General features: G+C 45.7%; 1 long non-coding RNA gene across 1 annotated transcript; it reads left to right on the top strand.

Moving 5' to 3' along the window:
- The first annotated feature begins 1,385 nt into the window (after window positions 1–1,385).
- On the top strand, window positions 1,386–26,109 carry LOC137570841 (uncharacterized). The gene is made up of 4 exons (XR_011031207.1): window positions 1,386–1,572; window positions 5,955–6,130; window positions 10,838–10,996; window positions 25,890–26,109. It is a non-coding gene; the product is annotated as an uncharacterized lncRNA (long non-coding RNA).
- Window positions 26,110–26,929: the final 820 nt, after the last annotated feature.

Raw genomic sequence — 26,929 nt, 5'->3', positions numbered from 1 at the left:
AACACATCAGAGAAGATAGCATACTGTTTAGGAACCCCCTCTACAGACAGACGTGCAATGGCAGATTTTGTAAACAATTCTTAACACAGAGTGGGGACCAAGACGTGAGTTGTCCTGTGCTCCAGTCAAATTGAGGAGAATGTTTCTGTAACCAGGGGAGACCCAGAACTATGGAACATGACGACATTTTCAACACATAAAATTGCATCTCCTCTACATGAAACAACCCAATCTGGCATGAGAGAAAGGTTGTTTGAGAAAGTGGCTGATGATCTTGTAGAGGAGAGTCATCAATACCAGTTACGTAGAGTTTCTTCTCCATGGGTATTAAAGGAATTCCCCATTCCTCCACTAAACTGGCATCAATAAAATTCCCTGCTGCTCCTGAATCGATGAAGGCTTGGGAAGAGTACTCACAATCCTTCACAGATACCTTAATAGGTAGCAGCAATTTATCAAAAATTTGGGGTGATTGTGCATCGCCTAGGGGTACACCCCGGACAGATGACAGAACCTAGGCGGAGAAGTTTCCTGACTTCTTGACACAATTCTGTACCACATGCCCTTTTTCCCCGCAATAGAGACACAAACCCTCCTGTTTCCTTCTCTGTTTCTCCAGATCAGACAATTTAGTGTGTCCCAACTGCATGGGTTCATCTCAGTGTGCAACAGAGCTGGAGGTTACCACGGTGGAACGTAAAAGTGACCGGGATCTGCTTTGGTGGTGATACCGGATCCTACGGTCAATTTTAATAGCCAAAGCAATGGCTTCCTCCAGAGTGCTAGGCTCAGGATGACCAATCAAGACTTCAGACACTTTATCAGATAAACCTAACATAAATTGATCTAAAAGGGCAAAGTTTTCCCACCTAGAGGCGCTAGCCCACTTTCGAAATTCTGCCGCATAATCCTCCTCAGAACGATGACCCTGACGGAGGTGACGGATCTTATGTACAGCAGTAGCAGCTGTATCAGGATCGTCATAAATGACCGCCATAGCGTCAAAGAAATCACTGACAGATTTTAAAGCCTCATGGTTAGGTGGAAGGTCATAGGCCCAAGTTTGGGAATCACCCTGCAGTAGTGTTTTTACCAGGGTGACCCTCTGATGCTCATTGCCGGAAGCAATAGGTCTGACTTCAAAGTAGGACTGACAGCAATTCCTGAAGTTGCGGAAATCGCTTCTATTTCCTGAAAATTTCTCTGGCAATGACTTTTTGGGCTCAGGTACCAGGAAGACTGGTGGAGCAGTTTGAACTTGCTGTTGCGGCTGCAGTCCGCGAACAGCCTGGGACAAACTGTCCAACTGTTGCTGTTGGTCGGTTACAGTGGTGCTCAAGTTACCAACCGCCAGCGTAAGAGCTTGTACTTGCTTGCAAAGCTCTTCCATATCGATATGGTCTGCTCTAATGTAACGATCTGCTAGTGTGTGAGCACTAGCAGACAAGACAAATATCAGATGTTCCCTGAACGGGATATGTATACAGACAGTGTCAGTAGCAGGTCGCACTAACACTGAGTACAGAATAATGAGAATGGTCAAACAAATCAGGTCGGCAACAGATCAGATTGGTAAGGTACAAAAGGATCTGGTGAGTGTGACTCACTAAGGGGGTGTCCAAAACCCCCCTCTTCGTTATGTTTCCAGGTGGAGGTCTCTCTTTACACAAACTTTGTGGAGTGAATCACAGGGTGGTTCAATTGAAGCAATATTGCACTATATATAGATCTTTTACAGGGAAATCCTATATCCTCATTGGAAAGCAAGGATTGTGATCGCGGCCTATGATTTGAATTGGATCGTTATTGAAGAATATATGTGTTCTGGTGAAGTCTGCGGATCCCCTATTTTTAACTGGTGACATTTTTGTTATATATATTCTACGTGCTGTGGAGCGCAGTCCTTTGCCTTTCGTGGTATTCTGGGTAAGGGAAGCGGGAAAAAAGGACGCAGGCCGCTAGTGGACAAAAAGGGCGCCGCCATTCACTCTCATAATAAATAACGTTTAACCACTTGCCGACCGCACACTCATACCGTGCGGCGGCAAAGTGGTAGCTGGAGGACCGCCAGGTGCCTCCTTAATTAATCAGGAAAGCCTGTCAGATCACAGAGCGGGTCTCCGTGAATAGCCTGCGAGCCGCTGATCGCGGCTCGCAGACTAAATGTAAACGTAGGAGACACATGTCTCCTTTGTTTACATTCTACGGCGCTGCTGCGCAGCAGCGCCGTAAGGCAGATCGGCGATCCCCGGCCAATCAGCGGCCGGGGATCGCCGCCATGTGACAGGGGACGTCCTGTCACTGGCTGCACAGGACGGATAGCGTCCTGTGCAGCCCGGATCACTGGGCATGACAGGTAGGAGAGGGAGGGGGGGGGAATTTCGCCGCGGAGGGGGGCTTTGAGGTGCCCCCCCGCAACATGCCCGCAGACCGGAGCGATCAGACCCCCCCTGCACATCATCCCCATAGGGGGGAAAAAAGGGGGGCGATCTGATCGCTCTGCGTGCCCACTGATCTGTGCTGGGGGCTGCAGAGCCCACCCAGCACAGATCCCAACAAACAGCGCTGGTCCTTAAGGGGGGGGGGGTAAAGGGTGGGTCCTCAAGTGGTTAATGGGCGCCGAGCAGGAAAAAAGGGCGCAGGACATAAATAACGTTTACAAACGGTGCCAGGAGATTTTTAATGATTTATAAGTGTGCTTGTGGTGATTTACGTTTATAAAATGCACCCGTGCCGAATAACGTTTATAAAAATACTAAACATATTAATCTTATTTAACTAATTAAAACATTATTTAAAGTTTTATCCCTTACTGTTTGTATAACATTATTATTCACAAAATAAAGCGATCAGTACGTAACGTAAATTGCTAAATATTTTTTGCATCCACAATTAGTAAAACATTATTATCCACATAATAAAGGGGGGTCTTAGGTTTAGGCACCACCAGTGGGTCTTAGGTTTAGGCACCAACAGGGGGGTCTTAGGTTTAGGCACCAACAGGGGGGTCTTAGGTTTAGGCACCAACAGAGGGGTCTTAGGTTTAGGCACCAACAGGGGGGTCTTAGGTTTAGGCACCAACAGGGGGGTCTTAGGTTTAGGCACCAACAGGGGGGTCTTAGGTTTAGGCACCAACAGGGGGTCTAGGGGTTTGGGGTAGGTACAGGGAGGGTTACTTAGGCACCAACAGGGGGGGTCTTAGGTTTAGGCACCAACAGGGGGGTCTTAGGTTTAGGCACCAACAGGGGGGTCTTAGGTTTAGGCACCAACAGGGGGGTCTTAGGTTTAGGCACCAACAGGGGGGTCTTAGGTTTAGGCACCAACAGGGGGGTCTTAGGTTTAGGCACCAACAGGGGGTCTAGGGGTTAGGGGTAGGCACAGGGAGGGTTACTTAGGCACCAACAGGGGGGTCTTAGGTTTAGGCACCAACAGGGGGTCTTAGGTTTAGGCACCAACAGGGGGGTCTTAGGTTTAGGCACCAACAGGGGGGTCTTAGGTTTAGGCACCAACAGGGGGGTCTTAGGTTTAGGCACCAACAGGGGGGTCTAGGGGATAGGGATAGGTACAGGGAGGGTTCTGTGTAAGAGTAGGCTTAGGTATAGTTTTAGTAAAATTTTAGTAATAATTACTAATGTTTTACAACACTTATTACGAACGTAGTTATATTTATATCATCGTTATAAAGAATATTTTCAGATTTTATTATAAGAACAAACCGTAAATGAAAGTCATTCACAACAATATAGAATTATAACAATTAAACATATATTATTGTTTTTTTAATAAACGTAATTATAAGTTTAACTTTAGAAACAGGGAAGATTAACGTTTTCACAATTTCCGATTTCATAAACATTATTTAATGATTTATAATTTTGTTAAACATTATTTGTAAACGAAATATAGCACACTATTTTTATAAACCCTATTAATGATTAATTATTATTTAGAGTTTACACCCCGCACCTTTTTTGTCCAGGCGCCCTTTTTGTACGTACGCCTGGGTAAGTGCAAAACAATGTCTGGGCATACATCATGCAAATAAAAGCTCTGAGTTGGGTGACCCCACCTGAGCAAATCTGATTAAAGAGAGATCTGTTGGCTGCCCATGCACTACAGGGCGATTCCCGATTTGACCGAGCCTGCCACGTCTGCCGCATCTGCCCCCTCATTGCTATTCCCCTAATGTATAAATGTGCTGTAAGTGTGTGTTTATACATTACCTGTCCTGTGTCACGGTGTCTGTCTGTCTTCCACCTCTCAAGCCGTATACAAGCTGTTGGCGGGGTGCGCGTGTGACATCACGCGGCAGCGTGCTATGCACTGGCAGCATGTATGCAGCTAATAGAAGAGGGGCAGAAGACAGATGGGTACCGTAACACAGGACAGGTAATGTATAAATGCACACTCATTTATACATTGCAGGAAGAGTGCCGGGGGTTTTATCGGTCGTCCCGATATTGCTTCCCGTTATCACCAAGCACCCAATCAAACAAGTCAGCCCTACATCTTGCAGCATGTCTGACTGATTAACCAAATGTTGATTTTAATTCAGTATATCTACGCCCTCAGAGACTTCATATTAGCCTTAGGGGCATAGATATACGTATGTCTCCACGATCGCTGCCGTGCATGCTTTCATTTGCTCTCACTCGCATTCTCGGAGCAGCGTGTTAGTGCTGTGATCAATTACCTCTGGCATAAATGAGATGCTGTGGTTATTGAGAAAATGAGAGTAACACATACACGGTGCATTACTTTCTGTTAGCATACTAACAGTATGCACAGGAAAATAAAGTGAGGGGACATCTAGTGTCCAAATAATAAAAGTACACCTATATACACTTCTTAAATAAAAATACATACATTTACTATTAAAATTAACCCCTTAACTCCACCACTCTCCCTTTAGTAACCAAAATAAAGTACTTGCATATAAAAAATAAATAAATACATATATCTACCTTAGGGACTCAACTTTTTTTTAATATGTATGTCATATTACTGTTATTTTTGCAAATAAGGGCATGTAATTAGTGACAAATTCAAACCGGAAAAATACACCATTATTTCCAAATAAAATATTGTCGCCATACATTGTACTAGGGACATATTTTAAACTTAATAACCAGGACAAATGAGCAAATAAAATGTGTGGGTTTTATCCACCGAACCACAATTTATTTTAAAACTATAATGGCCAAAAACTGAGAAATAATTAATTTAAAAAATTAAATTGCATTTAGGATTAAATAATTGTTAGCAAAATTAGAAAGCCTAATTGGTTGCAAAAAAACAAGATATAGATCATTTCATTGTGATAAGTAGTGATAAAGTTATTGGTGAATGAAAGGGAGGAGTTCTAAAATGTGAAAATTGCTCTGGTTCATAAGGGGAAAACCCTCACAGTGGTAAAGTGGGTAATGTGACCAATTTCAAACCAAAAATGGTTGCATCATCAATCTGGCATGCACTTGGCGGCACCAAATTTTACCAGATTCCGAGTATATTAATCAAATCAGATGGTAGATCGACCGCTAAGTCACCTGATGTATGGCCACCTTAAGGCTTAGATTTTGAACTTCTTTGAGTGACAGTGAGTGATACGACAATGTCCTTCGTAATGCACTGTGGAAGATGTCAGCATGATATAAATACATAGTAATAATAATAATAATAATGCTCTCCATCTGTATCCTACCAAAACTAAAAACTCACTTCTGCTCTCTTCACAATTTTTGCACAAAAGAGTAGACAAAAAAAAGTAACCTACTAGAAGATTCAGTTCCTTTTAATTCACTGTTTTAGGAAAGATAAAGCTATCCATTGTGCTCATTAGGAAGCAGCAGCAGTTTTGCTTTCAGACAATGACACATAGTTTAAACTACAGAAGCGTGCCAGTACACGGTTGTAAAACTGCTCTGTTAAACTGCTGATTCATTTCTGTTTTATAGGGTTTGCTAAACACAATCTGGGAACGTGTGCCTTATAATAAAACACGAAGAGCTATAATTCTGGGTGACCCTTGAAGAGAAGAACAAATGTCACCTGGGTGACCCATGAGGAGAAGAACAATTCCTGCTTTGCCAAAGCTGACCTGAGTGGGAACTTGCCACCTAACAATGACATGGTAAATAATGGACCCTACATGTTACACTTGTTGAGTGAGATTACGACACATTGCATGAATCATCTGTTTTTGTTAAGAGAAAATTAGTGATGGTCTGAAAGGTTTTGTCTGCAGACCTGGTATGGCATGGCCACCTAAAACGCTCCTGTTGTTGTGTCACATCATGATGACTCTGTTGGTGAGCAAAGGGTATTTTTCACAGGGCAGGAAACAGGATGTTATGTTTATAGTGTGATAACTGCTAGTATTTCCTGCAAAGTTCATCATCAAGAGTTTTTAACTCTCTTATTTTGGTGACATTTTAAATTTATATGAAAATATAGTAATGGCTGTTTTTACAGTTTTGGAAGGTTGCTTAATAATCAGGTACTGATCTTGTCTAATTTTCATTCCTAACAACCAGGGATGCTCATCCGGATTCCGGATATCCGGGTAACCCGGATATCCGAACTTTTTTATGCTATCCGATTCGGATTCCGGATTTTTTTTAAAAATCCGAATAGCTATCTTTAAGCCAATCTGAATACACAACTCTGAAGGTACATTTGCTAAATATTGTTCCTCATCATGTGAACTGTCGTCGTTTTTTAAGAACAAGTATCACTACTGTCCCCTCCTATCCATGATACTGTATATATGAATCCATCTCTCCAGTCACATCAAACTCTTTCACTCTTTTGAACAATGGACATACAGTATATTTCAAATGGAGGAATTATTTTCCAAAACTGCAATCAGAATCAGTTTATTTGCCATGTATGACAGGGGTCATACCTGGAATTGTTTTTGGCACAGACAGGCTCAACATTAGTGTGGTTGACAGAAAAGGTGCAATGGCTGTGAATAACTTTAATATACAGTAATACAGTAAAACAAGGAGCAAAGACTATGACTAACTTTACTGTACAGTAAATACAGTGGATACATAAAAGTCCATAGAGGTTTTGTATGGGACAAGGAAGACTATGGGGAGACTAGTGGAGTTGGTTACAATAAAATAAATATATCAGCGCATCACATATAACTCAATCAAAGTTCATTGGAGAAGCAGCCAAAGTCCAACACTTCAGTACAGCGTTTTCATCAATTGTATATATATAACTTCAGCGCTAATCCTATGCATCCACCACCACGAACACCATAGAAAATGGATGTGCTTACCAGATTGTTACAGACCTTAATTACAGGGTCTGTAACATAGCATAATAGGTCAGCGGCCGGTATCTTCCCAGCTGGCCTCCTTTCCAACACGATTGTCAGCAATATTTCAGGCTCTTATATGCAGTAATCACCAATATTTGCATGAAAAAACAATGGTAGACTCATCTAAGTGTATCTATCTTGATGTTTAATGTAAGAACGGTTTAAAACACACAATACAAATCATTAAAATCACTCACATCTGGGTCCTTGTTACAGGGACCCAAAGTAGATATCAGCATGTAATATATCACAGGACGCCATCCAGCCACACGTCCGCCTCACCTGACCGGTTTCACTGTTATAGTTTCCTCAGGGGCTTACATTAAACATCAAGATAGATACACTTAGATGAGTCTACCATTGTTTTTTCATGCAAATATTGGTGATTACTGCATATAAGAGCCTGAAATATTGCTGACAATCGTGTTGGAAAGGAGGCCAGCTGGGAAAATACCGGCCGCTGACCTATTATGCTATGTTACAGACCCTGTAATTAAGGTCTGTAACAATCTGGTAAGCACATCCATTTTCTCTGGTGTTCGTGGTGGTGGATGCATAGGATTAGCGCTGAAGTTATATATACAGTGGGTTGCAAAAGTGCTCGGCCCCCTTGAAGTTTTCCACATTTTGTCACATTACTGCCACCAACATACATCAATTTTATTGAAATTCCACGTGAAAGACCAATACAAAGTGGTGTACATGTGAGAAGTGGATTGAAAATCATACATCATTTCAAACATTTTTTACAAATAAATAACTGCAAAGTGGGGTGTGCGTAATTATTCGGCCCCCTGAGTCAATACTTTGTAGAACCACCTTTTGCTGCAATTACAGCTGCCAGTCTTTTAGGGTATGTCTCTACTAGCTTTGCACATCTAGAGACTGAAATCCTTGCCCATTCTTCTTTGCAAAACAGCTCCAGCTCAGTCAAATTAGATGGACAGCGTTTGTGAACAGCAGTTTTCAGATCTTGCCACATATTCTGGATTGGATTTAGATCTGGGCTTTGACTGGGCCATTCTAACACATGTTTTGTTTTAAACCATTCCATTGTTGCCCTGGCTTTATGTTTAGGGTCATTGTCCTGCTGGAAGGTGAACCTCCGCCCCAGTCTCAAGTCTTTTGCAGTCTCCAAGAGGTTTTCTTCCAAGTTTGCCCTGTATTTGGCTCCATCCATCTTCCCATCAACTCTGACCAGCTTCCCTGTCCCTGCTGAAGAGATGCACCCCCGAGCATGATGCTGCCACCACCATATTTGACAATGGGGATGGTGTGTTCAGAGTGATGTGCAGTGTTAGTTTTCCGCCACACATAGCGTTTTGCATTTTGGCCAAAAAGTTCCATTTTGGTCTCATCTGACCAGAGCACCTTCTTCCACATGGTTGCTGTTTCCCCCACATGGCTTGTGGCAAACTGCAAACGGGACTTCTTATGCTTTCTGTTAACAATGCCTTTCTTCTTGCCACTCTTCCATAAAGGGCAACTTTGTACAGTGCATGACTAATAGTTGTCCTATGGACAGAGTCTCCCACCTGAGCTGTAAATCTCTGCAGCTCATCCAGAGTCACCATGGGCCTCTTGACTGCATTTCTGATCAGCGCTCTGCTTGTTCGGCCTGTGAGTTTAGGTGGACGGCCTTGTCTTGGTAGGTTTACAGTTGTGGCATACTCCTTCCATTTCTGAATGATCGCTTGAACAGCGCTCCGTGAGATGTTCAAGGCTTTGGAAATCTTTTTGTAGCCTAAGCCTGCTTTAAATTTCTCAATAACTTGATCCCTGACCTGTCTTGTGTGTTCTTTGGACTTCACGGTGTTGTTGCTCCCAATATTCTCTTAGACAACCTCTGAGGCCCTTACAGAGCAGTTGTATTTGTACTGACATTAGATTACACACAGGTGCACTCTATTTAGTCATTAGCACTCATCAGGCAATGTCTATAAGCAACTGACTGCACTCAGATCAAAGGGGGCCGAATAATTATGCACACACCACTTTGTAGTCATTTATTTGTAAAAAATGTTTGGAATCATGTATGATTTTCGTTCCACTTCTCATGTGTACACCACTTTGTGTTGGTCTTTCACGTGGAATTCCAATAAAATTGATTCATGTTTGTGGCAGTAATATGACAGAATGTGGAAAACTTCAAGGGGGCCGAATACTTTTGCAACCCACTGTATACAATAGTGGAGTTGGTTGGTGGGAGGTCTTATGTTAAGGAGTTGGACAGCTTTAGGGGAAAAAAGTGTCCATGTCTGGAAGTTCTAGTGAAAAATGATCTGTAACGGCAGCCTGATGGGAGAATATTGAGATAATGATTGCTGGGTGGAAGGGGTCATTCACTATCCTGTTGGCCCTGGTTTTCAGTCAGAAAGTGTTAGGTCCAGCGATGGCAGCATTGTCTTGATCATCCTAGCGTAGCACTGATGACTCTCCAATGTAGTTTGTTCCTGTCTTGTCAGTAGGTCCTGTGGCATTCCAATTTTTTTAAGAGAAATAGCGTTGGGGACTGTCTTGGTGTTTAATTGAGTGCAGAATCTTGATAGCCTAACTAGCTGGATTCTGTTTGTGAGGAAGTCTTTTATCCACATGCAGATGTTCATATGGACTTCAAGTTGTACTAGGTTGTCATACAGGGTGTTGGGGTAAAAAGTGTGTGAGCTGAAGTCCAGTAGTGGGATCCTGACATAGGTGTCTGGGCTAACAAGATGATCCATGATGTACTTCAGGATGATTTTGATGGTGTCATCTATGTACCTGTTTGCCCTGTATGCTAACTGGAGTGGGTCTGTAACACTGGCCGTGACGCAGGCTATGAAGTGCACACTGAATATATGATAATCGAGGTCAGATTGTCAACTGAGGTCATACACGAAGTCAGAGATATGCGGTACACAGGGACTGAGGCAGAGCAACATCAATAACAGACTAGGATCATACATTGGTAATCAGATGGCTAAAGTACAGTAGGCTAAGACAGGTGCGAAAACTTTATACAGGCCGAAGTCATACACATAGGTCAGATGTCAGTCGTATTGGAAGGATCAAACAGGAGAGAAGTCAGGGACAGGCCGAGTCATACACAGGTATCAGATGGCAGTAATACAGAGGGGCTAGGCAGATTCGAGGTCAAGAGGCAGGCAAAGGTTGATACACAGAACAATATACAATATTAAAATAATACAATACTGACTGACTAGAGTACATATATATCTCGCTGATGCGCAATATATGAAATGTAGCTCTCCGGAACTTTAACTAGACTATGTAGTAAAGCTAGGTCCAACGCTCAGAGAACTGAAAGCTATAACGGACAGCGAGTAACTGAATGCCCAGGGTTTATATAGAAGGAATAGAGCACAGACCAAGCCCCCAGGAAAATCAGACCAATCAGCAACATCCCTGCAGCAAGTGTCAGCTGACTGCAGGAATCAGCTGACACACTTCAAACACACCTCCTTAACCTATAAAGGCAGTTCTAAGTTGTGCATGTCCTCCTAGAGAGACTGCCAGAAACAACGCGTTGACCCAAATCTACAGGGGAGCCGGGGATGCGAACATGCTGACTCACGTCTACAGGGGAGCCGGGGATGCGACCGACCAAAGAGGAAGAGGAAGCTTCCTCCAGCTGCTCAGAGCAGCCTCCAGAGACAACATCAGGTAAGTTTGTTACAGGGTCAATTAGTTTTTTGTCTTCATGGGTCCAAATAAAACATTAATATGGATTTCTGTGGTTCAAATACAATGCTGCCACTAGTTAACACTAGAGTTGGGCCGAACCTCCGATTTTCGGTTCGCGAACCGGGTTCGCGAACTTTCGCGAAAGGTTCGGTTCGCGTTAAAGTTCGCGAACCGCAATAGACTTCAATGGGGATGCGAACTTTGAAAAAAAAAATTAATTATGCTGGCCACAAAAGTGATGGAAAAGATGTTTCAAGGGGTCTAACACCTGGAGGGGGGGATGGCGGAGTGGGATACATGCCAAAAGTCCCCGGGAAAAATCTGGATTTGACGCAAAGCAGCGTTTTAAGGGCAGAAATCACATTGAATGTTAAATGACAGGCCTAAAGTGCTTTCAAACATCTTGCATGTGTATACATCAATCAGGTAGTGTAATTAAGGTACTGCTTCACACTGACGCACCAAACTCATCGTGTAACGCACCGCAAACAGCTGTTTGTGTAGTGACGGCCGTGCTGGACTGGTGCGCACCATGGCGAGAGTGCAGGTTTTGGTGGCTTTACAGCCCATATGGTCAGTCACCTGGCTGATGTAGCTGAATGACAGAACAGTGACTGTCCAGCTGATCAAATTTGGTCTGACCACAATGAGGCAACGACCTTATTATCGTGGGTGTGCCCCCCGAGACACTCATCTAGGCGCCGGTCATTGCTCCATTGTGATACGCAAGCCCCTTCACCACGGCAAGGTAATGATCACGAAGGGGAATGGGCGCATGTTCATGCCTTTTCTTTTGTTGTTGCAGCTGCCCGCAGTGCAGCCAGAAAAATTAGGCAGTCATGTACACGCACCCGAAAAATTATTACAGCGGCCGCTGCTAGCAGCGGCCTAAAAAATTCAGCAATCCGCCTGGAGTCCCGGACCCTGTTGGTGGTGGCGGAGAAGGTAGTGAAGCGGCCTGCAGGCAGACATGCTGTGTGGAGGGACTGGGAGCGACTTAGTCTTCTTGGGGCAGGCCAGGCAGCCAGTCACACGGCGTGCAGGCAGAGATGCTGTATGTGCGGGGACTGACTTAGTCTTGGGGCGGGCAGCAGCCCTCCGGGATCCATGCCTCATTCATTTTTATAAAGGTGAGGTACTTAACACTTTTGTGACTTAGGCGACTTCTCTTCTCTGTGACAATGCCTCCAGCTGCGCTGAAGGTCCTTTCTGAGAGGACGCTTGCGGCAGGGCAGGAGAGAAGTTGGATGGCAAATTGGGACAGCTCTGGCCACAGGTCAAGCCTGCGCACCCAGTAGTTCAAGGGTTCCTCATCGCTGTTCACAGCAGTGTCTACATCCACACTTAAGGCCAGGTAGTCGGCTACCTGCCGTTCCAGGCGTTGGTGGAGGGTGGATCCGGAAGGGCTACGGCGAGGCGTTGGACTAAAGAACGTCCGCATGTCCGACATCACCATGAGATCGCTGGAGCGTCCTGTCTTTGACTGCGTGGACACGGGAGGAGGATTAGTGGCAGTGGTACCTTGCTGGCGTTGTGCCGTCACATCACCCTTAAAGGCATTGTAAAGCATAGTTGACAGCTGGTTCTGCATGTGCTGCATCCTTTCCACCTTCCGGTGAGTTGGTAACAGGTCCGCCACTTTGTGCCTGTACCGAGGGTCTAGTAGTGTGGCCACCCAGTACAGCTCATTCCCCTTGAGGTTTTTTATACGGGGGTCCCTCAACAGGCAGGACAGCATAAAAGACGACATCTGCACAAAGTCGGATCCAGTACCCTCCATCTCCTCTTGCTCTTCCTCAGTGACATCAGGTAAGTCAACCTCCTCCCCCCAGCCGCGAACAATACCACGGGAAGGTTGCGCAGCACAAGCCCCCTGCGACGCCTGCTGCGGTTGTTCTCCTGCCGCTGTCCCCTCCTCCTCCTCCTCCTCCCCCAAAGAAACACCTTGCTCATCATCCTCTGAGTCTGACTCATCTTCTGCACATGACCTCTCTTCTTCCTCCTCCTCCCCCCTCTGTGCTGCCGCAGGTGTTGAGGAAACAGCTGGGTCTGATGAAAATTGGTCCCATGCCTGTTCCTGCCGTAACGGTTCCTGGTCACGCTCATTCGCAGCTTCATCCGCCACTCTACGCACAGCACGCTCCAAGAAGTACGCGTAGGGAATTAAGTCGCTGATGGTGCCCTCACTGCGGCTCACCAGGTTGGTCACCTCCTCAAACGGCCGCATGAGCCTGCATGCATTTTTCATCATTGTCCAGTTGTCGGGCCAGAACATCCCCATCTTCCCAGACTGTTTCGTTCTACTCCAGTTGTAGAGGTACTGGGTGACGGCTTTCTTCTGTTCTAGCAGGCGGGAGAACATGAGGAGGGTCGAGTTCCAGCGAGTGGGGCTATCGCAAATGAGGCGTCTCACCGGCATGTTGTTTTTACGCTGAATTTCTGCAAATCGTGCCATGGCTGTGTAAGAGCGCCTCAAATGCCCACAGAACTTCCTGGCCTGCTTCAGGACATCCGCTAAGCCAGGGTACTTTGCCACAAATCTTTGAACCACCAGATTCATGACATGTGCCATGCAGGGTATGTGTGTCAGCTTCCCCATATGCAAAGCGGCAAGCAGATTGCTGCCGTTGTCGCACACCACGTTGCCTATCTCCAGGTGGTGCGGGGTCAGCCACTCATCCACCTGTTTCTTAAGAGCAGCCAGGAGAGCTGCTCCAGTGTGACTCTCCGCTTTGAGACAAGCCATGTCTAAGATGGCGTGACACCGTCGTACCTGGCATGCAGCATAGGCCCTGCGGAGCTGGGGCTGTGTAGCTGGAGAGGAGAACTGCCACTCAGCCAAGGAGGAGGAGGAGGACAGCGAAGAGCATGTAGCAGGAGGAGAGGAGGTGGCAGGAGGCCTGCCTGCAAGCCGTGGAGGTGTCACAATTTGGTCCGCCGCTTTCTGCTTGCCATCGTTCACCACCAGGTTCACCCAATGGGCTGTGTAGGTAATGTAGCGGCCCTGCCCGTGCTTGGCAGACCAGGCATCCGTGGTCAGGTGTACCCTTGACCCAACGCTCTTCGCAAGAGATGACACCACTTGCCTCTCAACTTCACGGTGCAGTTGGGGTATGGCCTTTCTGGAAAAATAAGTGCGGCCTGGCATCTTCCACTGCGGTGTTCCGATGGCCACAAATTTACGGAAGGCCTCAGAGTCCACCAGCCGGTATGGTAACAGCTGGCGAGCTAACAGTTCCGCCACGCCAGCTGTCAGACGCCGGGCAAGGGGGTGACTGGCCAAAAGTGGCTTCTTCCGCTCAAACATTTCCTTCACGGACACCTGACTGCTGCTGTGGGCAGAGGAGCAGGAACCGCTCAAGGGCAGAGGCGGAGTGGAGGAGGGTGCCTGTGAAGGTGCAAGGGAGAGAGCGGCATAAGCAGATGATGCACCTGAAGGAGGAAGAGGAGAAGGAGGGTGACTTTGCTTTTGTGTGCTGCTGCTGCTTTTGCTCAGGTGGCCATCCCATTGCTGTTTGTGCCTTTTCTGCAGGTGCCTTCGTAAGGCACTTGTCCCTACGTGAGTGTTGGCCTTTCCACGGCTCAATTTTTGTTGGCAGAGCGAACAGATGGCTTTGGTCCGATCTGAGGCACACACATTAAAAAATTTCCACACCGCTGAGCCACCCTGGGATGTGGGCACCTCAGCAGCTGATGCTGAAGGGCAAGTTGGCTGGCTGTACATAGGTGGCGAATCTGGCGATACATGGTGCCGGACTCTGCCACCAGCTGTTTCTGACGAAGAGCTGCCCCAGCTTCTTTCAGCAACTTCTATCCTCCTACTACTCTCTGACTCCCCCTCTGAACTGTCCCCCTCTTCATCTCCTCTATTGGGAACATACAGAGGATCCCTATCATCGTCATCATCGTAATCATCCTGCCCAGCTTCGCTTGCCTCAGAAAAATCCAAATGTGTAGGTCCTTCATCCTCCTTACACGTTACATCCATAGTGTTGTCGCGTAACGCAGACATATGAGCTGGTGAAAATTCATCTGGCTGTAACAATGGCTGTGCATCAGTGATTTCACCACCACTAAATAATTCTTGCGAAGTGTCAAATGCAGCGGAAGTGGTGCTAGTAGTAGCGCTGGTGGCTGAGCAAGATGAGGTGTTCTGTGTCGCTAAATACTCAACCACGTCCTGACAATCTTGGGAGGTGATGGGACGTGCCTTCTTCCGAGCACTGTACTGTGGGCCAGGTCCACACGAAATTACATTTACACGACCTCGCGCAGACCTGCCGGGTGGCCTTCCTCTGCCTCTGCCACTACCTCTTCCTCTTCCTCTACCTGTTTTGTCCATATCGGGTATGCACGGAGTGGTATATCACACTGCGTGCACTCACGTAGGTAGGTGGGTTCACTTAACTGCACAGGTATGCGCACTGATGCGGTGGGTTCACTGAACAGTACAGGTATACAGTGGCGGGTTCACTGAACACAACAGGTATGCAGTGGCGTGTTCACTAAACAGGTATACAGTGGCAGGTCCACTGAACAGAACAGGTATACAGTGGCAGGTCCACTGAACAGAACAGGTATACAGTGGCGGGTCCACTGAACAGAACAGGTATACAGTGGCGGGTTCACAGAACAGGTATGCAGTGGCAGGTTCACTGAACACAACAGGTATGCAGTGGCGTGTTCACTAAACAGGTATACAGTGGCAGGTCCACTGAACAGAACAGGTATACAGTGGCGGGTTCACAGAACAGGTATACAGTGGCGGGTCCACTGAACAGAACAGGTATACAGTGGCGGGTTCACAGAACAGGTATGCAGTGGCAGGTTCACTGAACACAACAGGTATGCAGTGGCGTGTTCACTAAACAGGTATACAGTGGCAGGTCCACTGAACAGAACAGGTATACAGTGGCGGGTTCACAGAACAGGTATACAGTGGCGGGTCCACTGAACAGAACAGGTATACAGTGGCGGGTTCACAGAACAGGTATACAGTGGCGGGTCCACTGAACAGAACAGGTATACAGTGGCGGGTTCACAGAACAGGTATACAGTGGCGGGTCCACTGAACAGAACAGGTATACAGTGGCGGGTTCACAGAACAGGTATACAGTGGCAGGATCACTGAACAGGTATGCAGTGGCAGGATCACAGTACAGGTATGCAGTGGGCTGAGGGCTCACTGAACAGAACAGGTATGCTGTGGCAGGATCACTGAACAGCTATGCAGTGGCAGGATCACAGTACAGGTATGCAGTGGGCTGAGGGCTCACTGAACAGAACAGGTATGCTGTGGCAGGATCACTGAACAGGTATGCAGTGGCAGGATCACAGTACAGGTATGCAGTGGGCTGGGGGCTCACTGAACAGAACAGGTATGCTGTGGCAGGATCACTGAACAGGTATGCAGTGGCAGGATCACAGTACAGGTATGCAGTGGGCTGAGGGCTCACTGAACAGAACAGGTATGCTGTGGCAGGATCACTGAACAGGTATGCAGTGGCAGTATCACAGTACAGGTATGCAGTGGGCTGAGGGCTCACTGAACAGAACAGGTATGCTGTGGCAGGATCACTGAACAGGTATGCAGTGGCAGGATCACAGTACAGGTATGCAGTGGGCTGAGGGCTCACTGAACAGAACAGGTATGCTGTGGCAGGATCACTGAACAGCTATGCAGTGGCAGGATCACAGTACAGGTATGCAGTGGGCTGAGGGCTCACTGAACAGAACAGGTATGCTGTGGCAGGATCACTGAACAGGTATGCAGTGGCAGGATCACAGTACAGGTATGCAGTGGGCTGAGGGCTCACTGAACAGAACAGGTATGCTGTGGCAGGATCACTGAACAGGTATGCAGTGGCAGGATCACAGTACAGGTATGCAGTGGGCTGGGGGCTCACTGAACAGAACAGGTATGCTGTGGCAGGATCACTGAACAGCTATGCAGTGGCAGGATCACAGTACAGGTATGCAGTGGGCTGAGGGCTCACTGAACAGAACAGGTATGCTGTGGCAGGATCACTGAACAGGTATGCAGTGGCAGGATCACAGTACAGGTATGCAGTGGGCTGAGGGCTCACTGAACAGAACAGGTATGCTGTGGCAGGATCACTGAACAGCTATGCAGTGGCAGGATCACAGTACAGGTATGCAGTGGGCTGAGGGCTCACTGAACAGAACAGGTATGCTGTGGCAGGATCACTGAACAGCTATGCAGTGGCAGGATCACAGTACAGGTATGCAGTGGGCTGAGGGCTCACTGAACAGAACAGGTATGCAGCCAGGAAGAAGTTAAGCCTAACTAATCTTTCCCTGAGAGACAGTCTGCAGCAGCTCGCCCTACTCTGACTAATGCAGGCACACGAGTGGCCGTAATGGCCGCCGCTGCCTGCCTTATATAAGGGGGGGTGGGGCTCCAGGGGCTAGTGTAGCCTAATTGGCTACACTGGGCCTGCTGACTGTGATGTAGAGGGTCAAAGTTGACCCTCAGGTGCATTATGGGGCGAACCGAACTTCTTCCGCAAAAGGTTCGCGTGCGGTACCCGCACGCGAACCACCTAAGTTCGCGCGAACCCCGTTCGCCGGCGAACCGTTCGGCCCAACTCTAGTTAACACTCTGTTATCAAATGACCATTTTTTTAACTACTATAATGCTAAGTTAGACCTTTGTTTTCATGAATAAAATCAGTCATAAAAGCAAACATAGTATGGTAAAAATACACTCGCCTGTGTCTTTCACTTTATTTTCATTATATATTACATTTGCTTGCAGAGTGCATGTGATGAGTAATGAAAACATGCTTATTTTTTGGAATATTGCACTGTTCTTAGTTATGCTTAATCATTGGGTGCATTTTTTTACAATTCTCCATCTAATAAATCAAGTGGAAACCTCAAGTAAGGGAAATACTGGATGTGTAATTGTTTTAGACGTAAATGTACACTGTTTTTTGAAATATCAGTTTTATTTATTTTGTTCTAAAATTGAAAAAAAAATCTTAGTATTTGTTTTATTGCAAACATGAAAATATTTCCTATTTGGCATTCCACCTGCTGGTTTTATGGTGAAGTTTCATAAGCCTCAGAGAGTTCTCCCTTAATGCTGCAGAAAAGATGTCATATAAAAAGGCAAAGTTTGGCGACAGATACTGTAACTAGACTTTATTGTTTGCTATGGAGCTACCCTTACTATACAACGGCAAAAAGAAGTATTACTTGAACTTACAAAATGTGGCTGTGAAACCAGCAAGTAAAACTAAAAAAAATGATAAAAATATATTTCCATTGTACAAAAAGAAAAGCACGTGAACCTAGTCGTGTTCATTGGCAGTGGATCACATCCATGACAAAGAATACTTTACATCAAGGTTATCATGTTATACTGGCCTGAGTGTCAGCCGTGGTGGAGGAGGTGGGTGGCGGGTAGAAACGGGAGATAAGCGACGGCCGTTTCGTGGCAAACTGACACTTGGTCACGTTGTGTTCTACCTGAAAAGGGCGAGTGGGCAGCATCCAGCATATTACGTGGACAAACCCCGCCTCTTCTGGTGTTGCTGCTCACTCTGTGATTGGAGCAGAAGGGCCAGGTGGGAGAAAGTGACGTAACACGCCCATCACCAAATACAAGCGTCTGCACGGATGCAAGTGCGTGTACTACAATACCCAGGAGGCTTAGCAAAAATTATTACTGCGCAGTCTCAGTCTTCACATTCTCTGCTGAAGACATACGGGTGGGACAAAACCATTATCTAGCCCAACCATGTACAATTTGGCCTTTGCTGGCATGCATAGGGCTTGATTCACAAAAAAGTGTTAGTTAGTAGGTTAGTTAGCACGCGGGCTTAAGCCTTTGCGCGCGCCAGGGGAGGACTGGGACCTTTTGGCCTGGGGGGAAAACACAAATTAGAGGCCCATTTTTACAGCAGCCCCGGCCCAAATGATATCACACACATGCCCCATGTGCTATATTCCAGTAGTGGGAGAGAGGTGAGAATAGCCTGAGATGGATCAAAGAGCTTATCTGTATTGCAGCCAAATCACACAGAGGCTACTTGCCTATAATATCAATCCTGTCCCTGCCAATCTCTCACACAAGTCCTGAAAGCAGCCTCTTTGGAGTCTAGGGGCTTTTTGCCAGCAGACGTCCTGGAATCTAGGGACTGTCTGCCAGCAGCCCTTCTGGAGTCTAGGGACTGTTTTCAAGCAGGCCTTCTGGAGTCTAGGGATTGTCGAATACTTTTCAACCTATACAATACCTTATGTAACTGTGCACATGCAGTCATTTTAACAATGGTGAGAAACCAGACAGATTTGTTCCCACAGACCCTGCAGGCAAGCCTCTGCTCTGTATCATGCTACGTATATTTAACATCTTGCCCACCCTCTAATTGCTCTGTAATTGGGCATTTATTTGCCTCAGCCAGCCTAGTGGTTCACATTGCCTTAAACAAAAACATCAATGCACCAGGCCATGCACCAGCCCTAAATCATTAAATAAGAGGCAGCCTGGGGGGAAATCTCCCCCCTTCCCCCCTGGCCAGTCCTCCCCTGGCGCGCGCAAAGCTGCACGCGCATCACCACGCATGTTAACTGCGTAGCATGGCCGTGCTATCAGTTAACACTCTTTTGTGAATCAACCCCATAGTGTATAGAGCATAATGATGTCACGTTCCCAGCCACCAACCCACATATAGATTGGGACTTAAAGTGACAGTGTTAAGAAATAGTGATATACATAACAAGTGATATACAAAATTTTAAATTTAAAATAGGAAAAAACTTAGTTAGCTATTAAATAGGACAGAACACCACTGTAGAGAATACATACATATTTAAATGGAACATTCCAAATTTCAAAATTGTCAATATTATCAATAGACTTTGGCGGCTGAGGACAGCAGCATAACAAAAATATTTTTTCTTAGTAGATTATGCAGAAACTATCTTATATTTCTATAATAGTATTGCTGAACTCACTCCGCAACAGTCCAGGGACAGCGAACATAGTACCTACTTTCCCACACTACATATCTAATACAAGGAACAAATTCTAGAACCTTTTACTTTAATCGACAGTCCAGAATGACGTAAAAAAAAGGAATTCACATTATGGATCTAAAGTGCTAGCCAGTTCAACTTTATCATTTAGGCCTAAAGGACCCATAGCTACAGTTAATAGGATCAATTTAGTCTCTCTCCTCAAAAGCAGATTGTACCGATCACCGCCCCTACGTAGGGTTTTATCCAGACCAGCAAATTGTATTCCTCTGCCTTTAGAGGCATGTGCCTCCCTCATGTGATTAATAAAACGGGTACAACCCTTCCCAGTCTTAATGGAAGCTATATGTTCGCGTATTCTTATTCTCATTTTTTTTTTCAAATAAGTTTTATTGAATTTTTGCATAAACAGACATACATTGATAAACAATCAACATCAATTCCTCCCTTCCCTCCCCCACCAGTCCACCCATCTCTTCTCGACCCATTTTTCTCTCGCAGTCCCCCCACCCACCCATATTAGAATGAATTATGAGTGTTAAACATGAGTATCATAGGCAACACCATGCTTCTTAAAGAGAAACTCCAACCTAGAATTGAACTTTATCCCAATCAATAGCTGATACCCCCTTTTACATGAGAAATATAATGCTTTTCACAAACAGACCATCAGGGGGCACTGTATGACTGATTTTGTGCTGAAACCCCTCCCACAAGAAGCTCTGGGACCGCGGTACTTTTGGCAGTTTGTTACAATGTAACAAGGTTCCCAGACAGGAAATAGCTGTTTACAGCTGTCTCTAACAGCCAAAACAGCTAGGAGCAGCTACATAACCTGCCCACAGTAAAAATATCACCATGTAATAAATGTCAGAATGTAAATCGGGGAGAGGAAAGATTTTACAATGAGCAAACACTGACTAAATCATTTATACATAATTATGGTAAAAATGAAGCACTTTTTTACTACATTATTTTCACTGGAGTTCCTCTTTAAGGTGTTCTATCCACGGAATCCAGATGCTATCAAATTTCAGGGGACAATTCCTCTGGATATATGTTAGCTTATACATGGGTAGAGTAGCATTAATTATTTTTACCCAAGCTGCAACGGATGGAGCATCTGGCTGTATCCAGTGTAGGATAATAGTTTTCCTGGCAAAAGCAGCACCAATCTCCTGGAAGGTGTGATGTCACCCAAAATCCCAAATAAATGTGTTTTAGGATCAAGAGAGATAGGTCTTTTGAATATTTTTTGGAGTAAATATTTAATCTGCAACCAGTATACGCAAATGTGTGGGCAGTTCCAGACCATGTGCAAGAAATCATCGGGGGATTGCCTGTATCTAGGACATTTATCGGATTTGTCTGGGTACATATTTGCTAATCTAGCAGGAGTATAGTAGATGCGGAATATAAACTTCAGTTGAATAAGCCTGTTTTTACAGGATATTAAGTACTCCCCCGGATTTTCCAGAAGATCTTGCCACTCCAGCTCCTCCAAAGAAGGTATATCTGCTTTCCAAGCCCAATAGGCCTTATCCACTCTAGAAGTCGATGTACCTACCAGAGTTGCATGAATTGCTGATAGAGGGTAGCAGGGGCGTAGCAATAGGGGGTGCAGAGGTAGCGACCGCATCGGGGCCCTTGGGCCAGAGGGGCCCCAAAGGGCCCTCCCTCAACTACAGTGTTAGATTTCTATTGGTCCTGTGATCATAATAAATACTTCTATAGATACTTTGAACGGTAGTAATCATTAACAAGCTATTTCCCACCCCCTTCTTGCATCTCTGACACTGTAGTTGCCATTGGCAGGTTTTGATGCACCGTATCAATTGTTATGTATAGAGTGCTTGGGGGGCCCCAATGTAAAACTTGCATCGGGGCCCATAGCTCCTTAGCTACGCCACTGGAGGGTAGTCTAAGTGTTTCGGTACAACAAGTGTTTCCAAAGGATCAGATTTTAAAGTAATAGGATTGGGAAACTGAGCTTGAGCCGCATGCCAAATTTGAATATACCTAAAAAACATTTTGTTATTTAGAGCAAAATCAGATTTAAGTGAGTTAAACATCGCCAAATGCCCATCAGTAATTATGTGCTGCAGCCACTTAATACCATATGATGCCCATAAAATAGGATCAGGGATATTGAAGAAGTGAGATAAATGAGGATTACACCACAACGGGGTATACGGGGAATGGACATCCTGTTGTTTATATTTTCTCTTAGCTGTTTCCTATACCTTTACAGTGAGAATCATAGGTGAGGGGAGGTTTGAGTAAGCTTTATGACCTCGAAATGGTGAAAGGGAGAGTCCCTCATAAGACCCCATCACTGCAGCTTCAAGAGTTGAGGCTGTGTTTCTGTCATCCTGGGCAAACCACCACCTTAGGGTAACAAGAGCCGAGGCCCAAAAATAGATTTTAAAATTAGGAAGCGCCATACCATCCAGTGTGCATGGAAGTTGGAGAGTGGAGAGAGCTATCCGTGGAATTCCTCATGCCCAAAGGAAAGTTACCAGTATGTTATCAATTCTTTTAAAAACAGGTGTAGGGATCCATATTGGAGTTTGACGGAAGACGTAGTTAAGTCTCGGTAAGTACATCATTTTTATGAGGTTGGCTCTACCAAACATTGTAAGGGGTAAAGTGGGCGGCCCATGTTTGGCAATGCTTTTCTAGAGAATTTATATTAAATATATATATAATATTGGTTTTGATATACTGATTGAGAGGAAATTCAATAACTATTCCTAAATATTTAAATTTATTTACCCATTGTAAAGGTGTGGTCACAGCTTTAGTTTTTGCAGCCTGATCTATAAGGAATAAAGAGGACTTGTCCCAATTTATTTTAACCACTTGATGACCAGGGGATTTTCCCCTTCTCTGTGCTGCGTGGGCTCTTCAGCCCACAGCACAGATCGTGTTTCAGCCTGGGCGATCAGAAGGGGGTCCCCCTTTTTCCCCACTAGGGGGATGTCCTGCTGGGGGGGTCTGATTGCCGCCGGCTGTTTGGGATTTGGCGGGGGGGCTCCTCGAAGCCCCCCTGCGCAGCACTATTGTGCCCTACGTCCCTTTCCCTCCCTCCCCTCCTTGCTGTGGGCGGCGCAGGACGGCAATCCGTCCTGCGCCGCCTCTAATAGGCTTTAGGCTATCAGATGCCAGCGATCCCTGGCCAATCAGAGGCCGGGCATCGCCGATCTCCTTTATGGCGCTGCTGCGCAGCAGCGCCGTATTGATGTAAACAGCGGGGATTTCTTCCCCGTGTGTTTACAATTAGCCTGCTAGCCGCGATCGGAGGCTCGCAGGCTGTTCACGGAGACACTCTCCATGAACTGACATGGAACGGCCTCCATGGAAACACCACTTCTACCTGCCGATGCCTATCGGTGTTAGGCGGTCGTTAAGTGGTTAAGGCCTGAGTGACTTCAAAAGGTGTCTATCAGAGAAAGTACATTTAGCAAAGAGTTGTTGGTGTCCCCAAGAAAAAGGAGATCATCTGCGTAAAGCGTTATTTTTTTCAGTGAGTCTCCCAATCTGCAGTCCTTGCACAGAATCATCAGATCTAATCCAAGCCGCCAGGGGCGTAACTAGGCCCCACCGGGCCCCCCTACAGAATTTCAGAGCGGGGCCCCCCCCTGCGGCCCGCTCGGGGCCGTTTTGTGGGGGCTGGAGGGGTCGCAGCATGAGGGGAAAGCCGTGGCCACAGTCGGCAGGAGGGGGGACGTTCCCCCCCTCCCTCACCTCGGGACTCTCCCCTCTGCGCTCCCCTCCAGCTTAAATGTGTGTCCGTGGGCAGCGGCGAGCAGCGGCGGGCAGCAAACAGATACATACCTTCCGTGCGCTCCAGCCTGCGTTCCTCTCGCTAGCCTCTGACGCGACTTCCTGTTATACTTGAAGTCGCGTAAGAGGCTAGCGAGAGGAACGCAGGCTGGAGCACACGGAAGGTATGTATCTGTTTGCTGCCCGCCGTCGCTCGCCGCTGCTCTCAGGCACACATTTAAGTTGGAGGGGAGCGCAGAGGGGAGAGCCCCGAAGTGAGAGGGGGGGGACGTCCCCCCTCCCCACCGACTGTGGCCACGACTTTTCCCTCATGCTGCGACCCCTCCAGCCCCCACAAAACGGCCCGGGGCCCGGGCCCCCCCCATGGGAGCAGGGGCTGCAGGCCCGGGCCCCCCCACGGGAGCAGGGGCTGCAGGCCCTATTGTTATGCCAGTGCGAGCCACTAAGGGCTCAATGGCCAAGGAGAAGAGGAAGGGAGACAGTGGGCACCCTTGCCTTGTGCCCCTCTGCAACTCGAAGGAAACAGAGGATACACCGTTAATAAGAACCCTGGCTCTGGGAGTGGAATAAAGTAGGTGGATCCTCTTAAGGAATTATTCTTATCCTCATTGCTCTAGTCGTTTGACCAATGTAAAACCTGCCACATTGACAGAACATAACATAAACCACATATTCAGCTTGACACGTAATAAAACTTTTTACCTGTATCAATTCTTTTCCAACTTGAACATATTTTTGAGTCAACATCTGTCTACAAAACTTACAGTGGTCACAACGATAATTGCCTTTTGAAATTGCTTTATCCAACCAAGTGGTAGATCTAGGAAAAGATCTACCACTTGAGTTCAGCAATACTATTATAGAAACTATCTTATAGTATAGAAATATAAGATAGTTTCTGCATAATCTACTAAGAGAAAGTATTTTTGTTATGCTGCTGTCCTCGGCCGCCACAGTCTATGGATATTATGGACAATTTTGAAATTTGGAATGTTCCATTTGAATATGTATGTATTCTCTACAGTGGTGTTCTGACCTGTTTAATAGCTAACTAAGTTTTCCTATTTTAAATTTTGTATTTCACTTGTTATGTATATCACTATTTCTTAACACTGTCACTTTAAGTCCCAATCTATATGTGGGGTGGTGGCTGGGAACGTGACGTCATTATGCTCTATATACTATGCGTGCCAGCAAGTGCCAAATTGTAATTGGTTGGGCTAGATAATGGTATTGTTCCCCTTCCGGTATTTGTCCCACCCCAATGTCTTCAGCAGAGAATTGGTGAAGACTGAGACTGCGCAGTAATAATTTTTGCTAAGCCTCCTGGGTATTGTAGTACACGCACTTGCATCCGGGCGGACTCTTGTATTGGTGATGGGTGTGTTACGTCACTTCCTCCCAGCCAGCCCTTCTTCTCCAATACCAGAGTGAGCGGCAACACCGGAAGAGGCGGGGTTTGTCCCAGCATATGCTGGATGTTGCCCGGTCGCCCTTTTCAGGTGGAACGCAGCATGACCAAGTGTCAATTTGACACAAAACGCCCATCGCTTGTAGTTTCTACCCGCCACCCACCTCCTCCACCACGGCTGTAACTCAGGCCAGTATAACATGATGACCTTGATGTAAAGAATTCTTTGTCATGGATGTGATCCACTAGAAATAAACACGACTAGCAAGGTGCACGTGGTTTTCTCTTTGTACAACAGATTCTATGCCTTTCTTCTTTTCCCACTATGGAGCACGCGCCCCAGTGAAGCGGCAGGAAGAATGCAACATAAGTGGTGAGAGTTTTGCTTCCTATTACTTTCTCATATGTATGCCTTGAGGAGAGATCGCCACACTATTGCTTTCTCTTGAATACAGATAAGATATATTTCCACACATACATTCCCTATGAAAAACTATAAACTACATAAAAAAATATTTGTTTTTTTACTTACCAGACTAAAGAATCCCTTTGGGCATTTTTACACATTCCACATAATTATCAACAAGTACAGTATATTATTGCAGAGTTTCCAGGGACCCCATTAGTAATACAGTATGCAACCTAAATTGATCTTTCTGTGTTTTTTATTAGCAGTTTACAACTACTCTTAGTGAACCTGAAGTGAGAAGAATATGGAGGCTGCCATCCTAATTCCCATATAAACAATTCCAGTTGCCTGGCTGCCATGCAGAGCTTTTATGTGTCACATGCCATTGATTCAAATAGAAATTGCCTACCAAAAGTGCTATCTTCATTTCTTCTTTGCATACGTTGGAGTGGATTGGAGGACCACTGAGGACCGCCTCCGGGCAACATAGGTATTTCATGTGAGAGAGTGAGTGAGGCTGCTTGAACCTTTTAATATGTTTTGAGCTATTGGCATTTTGGCCTCAAACTGCTGCCCATTTTGTTGTAGGTTTCCAAAACCACACCTTTATACATAAAGTTCATGCTAGCAGGCTTAAAAAAATTCTAAACATGAAACTAAACAGGTATTATACATAAATACACCGAAGAGATGCATTAGCATTAACATTTATCAATATAAAACACCATACCCACTGTCTCCGAGTGCTCCCGAAGATGCTCCACTAATATCGCCTTTTGGACGTTATGGATGTAGAGCAAATGTTGTAATAAATATTACAACTTTAAGTCCCATTGATAAGCATACAGTACAGTTGATGGCTAAAAGGACAGACCCTCATGAAAGGAATTTGGCTTCAAGTGTGCTTAGAAACCACAATCTGCTCTACAGTACTGATGTCTGTTATGAGAAAATTAGATTTAATCTGTGTTTATGACCACATCCTTATTATTATCTTAAATATTACAGAAATTAATTAAATACTGTTAACACTGGCCCTTTTTTTTACCTCAGTATAAAGTGACAGATAAAAGTCAATTAGTAGCTTCTTGAGTGTAGTTCAATTTTAAACAAAGTAGAACAATTACAATGCTCTTGACAGTGGACATTGTATAGAAGAGTTCCTGTTTTGTTCCAGCTCCTTATAGCATAAATATTCACATTTCAGTATCTTTCGTCTGTTCTATGGTTGTACACAGATATGTATCATGTGAAAGACCTTTCCTGCCTGCCTTCGGTTTACAGGGTCTCTGAGGTAATTCTG

The sequence above is a fragment of the Hyperolius riggenbachi genome, chromosome 4 (assembly GCF_040937935.1).
Source record: "Hyperolius riggenbachi isolate aHypRig1 chromosome 4, aHypRig1.pri, whole genome shotgun sequence".
Lineage (NCBI taxonomy): Eukaryota > Metazoa > Chordata > Amphibia > Anura > Hyperoliidae > Hyperolius > Hyperolius riggenbachi.
The sequence above is the reverse complement of the archived record's forward strand: the minus strand, read 5'-3'. Positions and strand labels throughout refer to the sequence as shown.